We start from the raw sequence: 8,351 nt of genomic DNA, 5'->3' as shown, positions 1-8,351 counted from the left end.
TGGTAATTAAAATACATCTGCAGTTGAATGTTCTGTTGCATAAAAATGAAGGCAGACCAGCAGCATTCTGGATCACATGCGTAATTTGTTAGTGACACTAAAATCCTGCAGAGGGTGCCAAAGTCAATAGAATCTGTCTATACATATAGTTTGAATTAATAGGCTATGAGGTGATTTTTGTAAGTATTAAGTGTTAAAGCATTAGTTATTTTCAAATAAATACAAAAACAGCCTCATTCACATCCAGAGGTGCAGTAATATAGTTACGTTTCAGTATCCTATTAAATTTGAAATTGGTTTATTAATTTTTAGTGTTCGTTATTTTCTGTAGCCACGAGTTTCCCCCGAAGTAATTAAACTAGAACATTATACAAAACTTCTCAAATGTTTATTACAACAGCTTCAGGATGTAATATTCAGGCAAGTAACTGAAAATCATCGCATCTGCATTTTAATTTTCATGCTTTAATCTCATTTCATGTCTCCGCAAGGCTTGGGGCAACAAAAAATTACAAGCACAACCAAATGAAGAGTGCGTGGGTCGTTAGTCACGGTGTAGCGCAGTACACATCTATGTCCTCTTTTTGAGAATATAGATTTATTTCATGTCAATTATGTCTGTATTTAAAGGAGGAAAAAAAATACTGGAGGCTTTGTGTGCTCGCACAACTGAGCTCATGTACACAGCCTGCTGTGTGTGTTTGAGTGAGCTTATAGATGGCCCTGTGTTTGAAAGATAGCGTGTTGTTGATCCATGGACAGTAAGCCTGCTGTGTTTGCCAGTCTATCATCCACTGTATCTGTGTGTACTGTCCACACTGTGCAACACACACAAAGCATTGTGTGTCCCTCCATCCAACTGACTGTGTTTTTCTCATCTTTTCATAATGCCAATCATAATAAGCAGTCTCCATCAATTACTCAGTGCTTTTCTCGAGAAATATTAATCATTTCATACACCTATCCCACTGTCTCTGTCATCCCCTCCATCTCCCTGTCCCCTGTCCGCCCCCTCCCTCCTGTTTTTATTTGAAGACCAGCTGTTCCTGAACACCTGAACCCATCATCTCTTCCTCCCCTTTTCATGATCCCGCTTTTTGTTCTACCCTGCAATTTAGAAGACGGGAGAGGATCAACATGTCCTTGAGTGGTAGAGAGAAATGTATGGAATCTATCCGAGGACGTCTTATGTTTGTTCACTTGTTACTGTTCCTGTGTGTGCGTGCTTGTTCATGTATGTGTAGTTCCTGCAACCACATTTGGTGATGTGTGCCTCTCTCCCCAAACAATTTCAGCTGCCGTCAGTCAACTTGTTTGTGCAACAATTTTTCATTGTGTGCAGTGTCATTATCAGCAGGCTTCACTACGGCAATTACTGCTGTGGAACAATTACCACTTTAACAAATGCACAACCAAGTGGATTGTTGAGCCTTGTGTGTGTGTGTGTGTGTGTGTGTGTGTGTGTGTGTGTGTGTGTGTGTGTGTGTGTGTGTGTGTGTGTGTGTGTGTGTGTGGAGGTGGCTGCACCTACTTGCGCTCCCAATTCTTTGGCAGCTCGGCTTGATCACACTGAGAATGGATGCAGACCTGCCTCTCACCTCTGCGGGGTTGGAAACAGCCGATAACTAAGAAATGAATCCTCTGCACAAGTCTTTCCAAAATAGAACAGCTATCAGGAGAGCTCCTGCACATACACATATACACACACATTGTCAGCGCACAGCTCTATGCCCTGTGGCATGTTTTCCCCAGAAGACAAGACATTCCTCTGAATTTTTCCCAGCATTCCTATCTCCTCCATAATAGTTTTCTTGGGAAAGTTGACCCAGATGCTGCTGGATTGGTTAAGATAACAACTTTTTTCCATTTATCTCATAAACCACACAGATTTATTAGTTTTTATGGAGTTAAAATTCACAGTCTCATGCAGGCTTTATATGCGTGTTTGAGGTTGTTTCACGTTTCTTTCTTTATTTTCTGGGAGCTGAGATATTCTTTCATTCTCGTTGTTTACATCTTGATGTTTTAATGCTGTGTTATTGATTTATTTATATCTTACTATAAATTCCACTGGTTAAAGAAGCACAGCAGGTTGGGTGCAGAGTGTGTTCATGTGCTGTGGTGAGGGTCAGGCCTCGTCTGCAAGAGCGTGTTTATAGAAATTAGTCTGAGGCCAAAAGGTCAGTGTTGTTTTGGTGAAGAGACGAGCTGCTGCCCTGTGTGTTACAAATCCGTGAGTAAGAAAACTCCTGAGCTATAAGAAGACTGGTTTACAAACTTATCTCCCAGTGGGCGTGAGCGGCTGATTGATGGATGGCCCTGCTGTTTTGTTGTGTGTGCGTATGGAAGAAAGAATTAGTTTGACCTGGTTGACTTCCTGGGTAGTCTAAGGGTGGTATATAGACCTACATCTGTCTACTGTATGTTGCTGTTCTTCTGTGGGCTGTCAGGTCTAATCCCTCATCCTCTGTTTGGCCTAAGAGCAGGTGGTATAAACACGCGACGTACTGCTCAGCCTGCCTGGCACCATGGGGCACTGTAGCTCTGCACCACAGCAGGTGTGTATATATGAGTGTGTGTGTGTAGGCGAAACACTAACCATGTGTCAGTGGAGTTTAGTGTGTGTCTCCTCAGCTTTTGAGTCTGAATCCCTTCCACCTGTCACAGAGGGTGGGGTGCAAAGGGAAGATGACGGGGTGCAGAACAGATGCTGTCTACAAAGCCAGCCGAACCGACTGAATTGCACAGTGTGCTCTCTGTACATGTGTGTATGCAGACCATATTATTTTCTAAGCTGTGCCCATGCTAGTGTGTGCTCACATTGAGATCAGAGCTTTCAAGTCATTCATACTTTGATGCTGCGGCCCTGTGCTTTCTTCAGCACAGAACAAAAGACTGACAGAGGGAGACAGCCAGACACCAGTGTGACACTGAACGGCTGTGGAGATAGTTGACACAGTGACAGACTGAGATAGGACGAAGTGTGTGTGTTTGGAGTCCTGTGCTTCGTCATCCCTCTATCTCCCTCACTATCTTTCTAAGTGTAGCAGGGAGGGGAAAATCTCCAAAGAAATGCCAAGCAGAGGTGTCAAAAGTGACCAAACCATGTAAGAACCCAACCAACACTGCAGCTTCCACTAGCTTCTCAGGGCCAGTATCTAAAACGTCACACCTTTCTCACACACAGCTCTGTAAGATATTTATTAATATTTTTTGAAAAATATGTCTGTGTGGAAATGGTTATTAGAATTTTGACATGCATAAGATGATATCTGAGATCCTCCTGATTGGCTGAGCTCCCATTGTACTTTTTTTTGCTGCATGATACTTCATGCTGGTTTTACTGTGAACATGAACACTAGAGAAAAACAGATTTTCTCCAAGGTTTTTCCAATGAAAATTATGGGGAGAAACATCCCAGCTGTGGCAAACTGTTAAAGATTATAAATGGGTATTAAATATCCAAGTTATATAAAAGAAATAAAAATGATCAGTTGTAAACACAGCTCTTAAAATAATTTAAGAGGTGAGACTTTATCAAAGTCCATTTCTGGCTTTGCGCCTTCATTCCTTCCTTTCTTTTCTCTTAATCATCACCCTTTCTCCTACTCCCTCTAAAATCTTAACAAATCCTTCCAGCTACCGCTTCATTGCTCTAATGATCTTCCTCTTTCAACTTTTTTTTATTGTTTGGTTGTTTTCCCCTTCTGCTATCCTCTTTCCTCTTCTCCCTTTTATCCCTCAGTGCCATTAGCACCCCATTAGCCCTTCCCCCAGTGTTGCCCCTACCCTATCAGGACTGAAAGCTCACCAGCTTTATGATTTGCCATTGTGCCATGCTTTACCTCTTCTTAAAAAAAAGGTTTGCTAAAAGTCTCTTCACCTCTTCAAAAGAAATGAATAAATAATCATGAAAAATCATTTTCATCTGAATCAGAATAATTTTGTCAATTTAAGGGAATTTGTGAGTACATAACTTGAAACTGAATTACAGTTTCTCAGAAGGGAATTCATGAAAGTGGCGAATGAGATTGCTGCAACTGCTTTAGCTGTTAAATGTACTTTCATTGTTTTATGTTGTTGCTATGTTGTTGTTTTTTAGTGGTGCCAGTTGCATGGTTCTACTTCTCCTATTTTCAAGTCAATTTTTTCTGATAATGCTGCAAGAGTTTGACTTGTAACAGAGTATTTTTAGTTAGAGCTATGTTTTAAATAATTCCTCCACCACTGCTTTGCTTAGTTGTATAATATTTATTTATATATATGTTTTAAAAAATCACTTTATATGGTTTAAAGTTCAATGAAATGTGGTAATAACATACATTATTGAACATCAAAACTGTGTTTCCTACTATGAAACTTGTCGTTTACCAAGTATACAGATCTATAAACTATTGTTTAAGAAACACTTTTACTTTTACATTATTTTCAAATGTGAAAATAATGATGCAGTGATGTTAGTGAGGGAAGTAGATCTACAGTTGTAAAAAATTAACCAGTTTTCCAATACCTTAACCAGGACTGACTTTACTTATTGTCCATGGACACATTTGCCAGATGTATTCACAACACCCAACACAGTGTGCTGTGTGTGTGCTTTATGTGGGCACATGTGAGTGGAGAATATATATTGTGCAGCCAGGGTTGCAGAGGTTAGAGAACTGTAGTTTCAGACTTTTGTTACACTGCTGCATGCCCAGTGTGTCTGTTTCACACAGTGACCTCCTTGTCTCAGTCTGATGTCCTCTGCCTCCCTTTGTGCAAATCCCAACATGCCCACATTTTTCCCCTCATACCTGTATCTACTCCAGTCTGTTTTCTGCTAATATTATTGTTTTCCATCAAGCACTTGTGCCCTAATATATAGTTTGCAGTCATACTTTTTGTGTTGGTTTTTCTTACCTGATTTTTTTAAAACTCTGGCTGCTTTTGCAACTCAGGCCAGACAAACAAATATGTAAAATATGTGTTGTCATTGTGCTGCCAACTCTTGTGCGCGTGCAAGTGCATGTCAAAGAGAGGATAGGCAGGTCCCGTGTGAGTGAAAATCTGTGGACACCGCCTGCGTAAATGTGTGCATGCAAAAACTGACAGACATGCGATTGTGTTAGCAGAAATCTTATTAACTACCAAGCTGCTCCTCTCGTTAATTCTTCAAAACAGTTCCTGAGAAACTCCTCGGCTCTGCACTTCATTTACTCTTTTGAAACTAGCTGTGGATGCAGATTGGGCATATTTCTGCACATTTCCACAAAATTGAATTCTTCTCCAAAAGCATATAATGACTCTGGAAGGGAGTCTTTTGCAGCTGCTAGTTTGTGAGACGAAATTGGGTGCCGTTTGGGACCCGTTGGATTCATGACTACGGGGTGAGAAAGAAGCGGATACCAAAAGCTGCATTAGACTACTCACAACAATCATAGAAATAGTACTCTTCCTCCGTGGAAATTCAGGCACACCACGGGGACCCATCTTCTGAGAGAGAATTTAATTTGACAGCCGGGTCCTGCTGTGGCAGACGTTTGCTAGAACATTCAGTTAACATCGTGCACTAGCCTCTGGGCCTGCCCAAAATGGGCAGGCAGGGTCACGCTTCTCTGGGCCCTGATAGAGAAACTGTTCTCCTGGTTTCTCTCTGTCTCAATTTCTCTTCTCATTATTTCATATTTTTTCACTCTCCATTATGCAGTTTTTCTCACCCTCCTGGTCTCTGCTGCTCTCCCTTTCCCCCATCTGACTGTTCCAGCTGAGGTCCTGTAACACAGGGCACATGGAAATCTCATGAATAGCAATGTATCAAACTGACAGGCACCCTGACATTTAAAAAGTGTGTGTTAAACTAAAGATCGTTTCAAGATTTTGATTGCAATTTAAAGTGTCTGCCAATGAATGCTTCTCTTTTATTTTTGGCCTTTTCCAATCTGGGAAATGAAACGTAAATCATCTTTTTATTTTGTGTATCATTTAGACAAACCTGGTTGTTGCATGTTTATCAGAAGAGAAAGACGCGCTTCTTTTCTCTTTGCAACACAGTGTATCATTTTACATGCATTCACACACACAGCTGATCATCCCTTTCTGCCTCTGTCTGCATTTTTCAAATCAGCTTCTGAGGTTCAAGGTCTGGCCATCTCTGAGGCCAGTCTGAGTTTATTCACATGAACCTTGTGTCGCCCATTAGAGTTTGTGTGTGGGAGCACTTTCCTGTCTGTGTGGGAACATTTGGTGTCTTTGAGATAGCCTTGATTGAGTTTTACACAATTTTAGGTCTGCCATCTCAATTTTCTACATTTAACCAAAATATCTTTATTTGCTCTTTCACCTTTCTCCCGACATTTCCTCACCCTTCACTTTGTTGCTGTTTAACTCTGTTTCCTTTACCCCCATTATCCACCCACCCACTCTCTCTACTCAGCTGGTGGGCCAGCCAGGAGCCAGTGCATGCATTTGAGGAGCGTAATCTGCTTTTTCTCTCATTCCCATTTCCATTTCAATCCTCCGTTCACAGCTGGAACCAAGGCACTCTGCATGCAGATGAGTAAGAGTTGACTTTTTCCAGAAAGTACATTCAGACACAAGATGGGCAGGAGATGAGGGGGAGGAGGGGTGGATAAAGAGAGAGAGGGACAACTGAAGTTAGAAGATTCAGTCATAAAGAAAAGCAACAGTTACTGACGGGGGGAAAATCGTTCAATTCAAACTCATTGTCATTCAGCCTTAGAGAAGTGCATAGAGGAAGATGACATGTTTTTGCAGGTCACAGCATCTCCAAATAAGAACAACACAACAAAGTGACAGGAAAATCAAGTCCATCCATCAAACTCTAGGTTAGAATAAAATCAAATGTAAAAAGCAAAATAGTGAAGCCCATCAAAAAAAGAAAAGAAAAAAAAGGTGATTGTCTTTTTACTTTGAGAACAGCAATGAGGATTCACCATTCAGAGGTGTATATTTTGAGGTAAGAGAAAAGTGCACCTTGAAATTTGAATAACATGCTGGTCTCCGGGATTCTGTATTATTGGGGGGAAAAACAGTTTCCATATGGCCTTGTGTTAATTATGGATCTGCTACTTCTACTAAGACTTATAAAATCTAAATTATTCCTTGTGTTCTTTGTAACTGAAAAGGCTGTAAGAATAGAAACCTTTAAACTGATTTCTTTTGAATAATCGATTTCTTACAGAATTTACACAAAGCTGATTCACACACTACATCACAAAACTCAATAAACCAAACACAAAGATACACTTTCATGCCCCCTGCCTTATGATCATAGACACCTCATGATCAGAGAATTTTTCCTCATCTCTATGCATAGTTGGGTGCTGTGTCACCATCCCTCACATCCTGGCAATGATGACACAAGACCACTAGGTCACCACTAGGTCACCACTAAGCATGGGTCTTAACAAGCAGGACCATGTCCATGACATCAGACTTTGGTTAATTAACAGAAGAACAACACGAGTCATCTTGGTGAAGTTATAAATGATGAATGTGCAGTATTGTTTTTGGCTGACTGCACACAGAGAACTTTTGGCTGTCATATGATCTTCCATCATCGCCCACTGTAGAGGGCTCAGATACAAACACATACACACTAATAGATGTTATTGTTGAAGAACAGGGCCCCTAATGCACTCTGCTCAATTGCTGTACAGAGGGCCACTCAGATGTCATTTATGGTAAAAACCATCTGCTGTCAGTTGATTAAAATAACAAATATTGATTTGAACAGGCAACCTCAGCAGCAGAAGTAATTTTGTTATAAGAAGGCAATGAGGTATGACAAAACATACTGACCACTTAATATAGCTATTAAATCTTTATTGTCATATTGAATATTCTTGAATTACAAGATCTCTGAAAAAAAAATCTTCCTAAATTCAGAAAAATGTAAAAGACATGCTGTTTCTCTGTGCACATCATTCAAATAGAAATTAATGTAATGGAAAGTAACCCCCACTCCCTGACACACACAGACACACACATACATTCTGACTCTTCTTGTTCTGTCACAGCAGTGTAATATACAGCCTTGCTACTACTCTCATTCCCGTTGGCAACCCGGAACAGAGTTGCATTAAATCTCATCATGCCAAACGGTCTGCCCAGCACAGCAAGTCAGGTTAGACAAACTGCACTGCTGATCAGTGGGGACCTACCAGCCTGCAAAGCACTCACTGTTTCTTTTATTGACAGAAGCCTTCTCTTTCAGCTATTCTTGTTCTTCTTTTCCACTCTCTACATCTTCTGCCCCAAGTTGATTTAATGCAGTCTGAAGCACATAACTCTCCCCTACTGTTTCCCTTCATTCAGTCGATATCTTATGATCCAGGCTGTCTTGAATC

Source organism: Pelmatolapia mariae, linkage group LG10_11 (assembly GCF_036321145.2).
Source record: "Pelmatolapia mariae isolate MD_Pm_ZW linkage group LG10_11, Pm_UMD_F_2, whole genome shotgun sequence".
In the NCBI taxonomy this organism is placed as follows: domain Eukaryota; kingdom Metazoa; phylum Chordata; class Actinopteri; order Cichliformes; family Cichlidae; genus Pelmatolapia; species Pelmatolapia mariae.
This window is presented reverse-complemented; position numbering follows the sequence as displayed.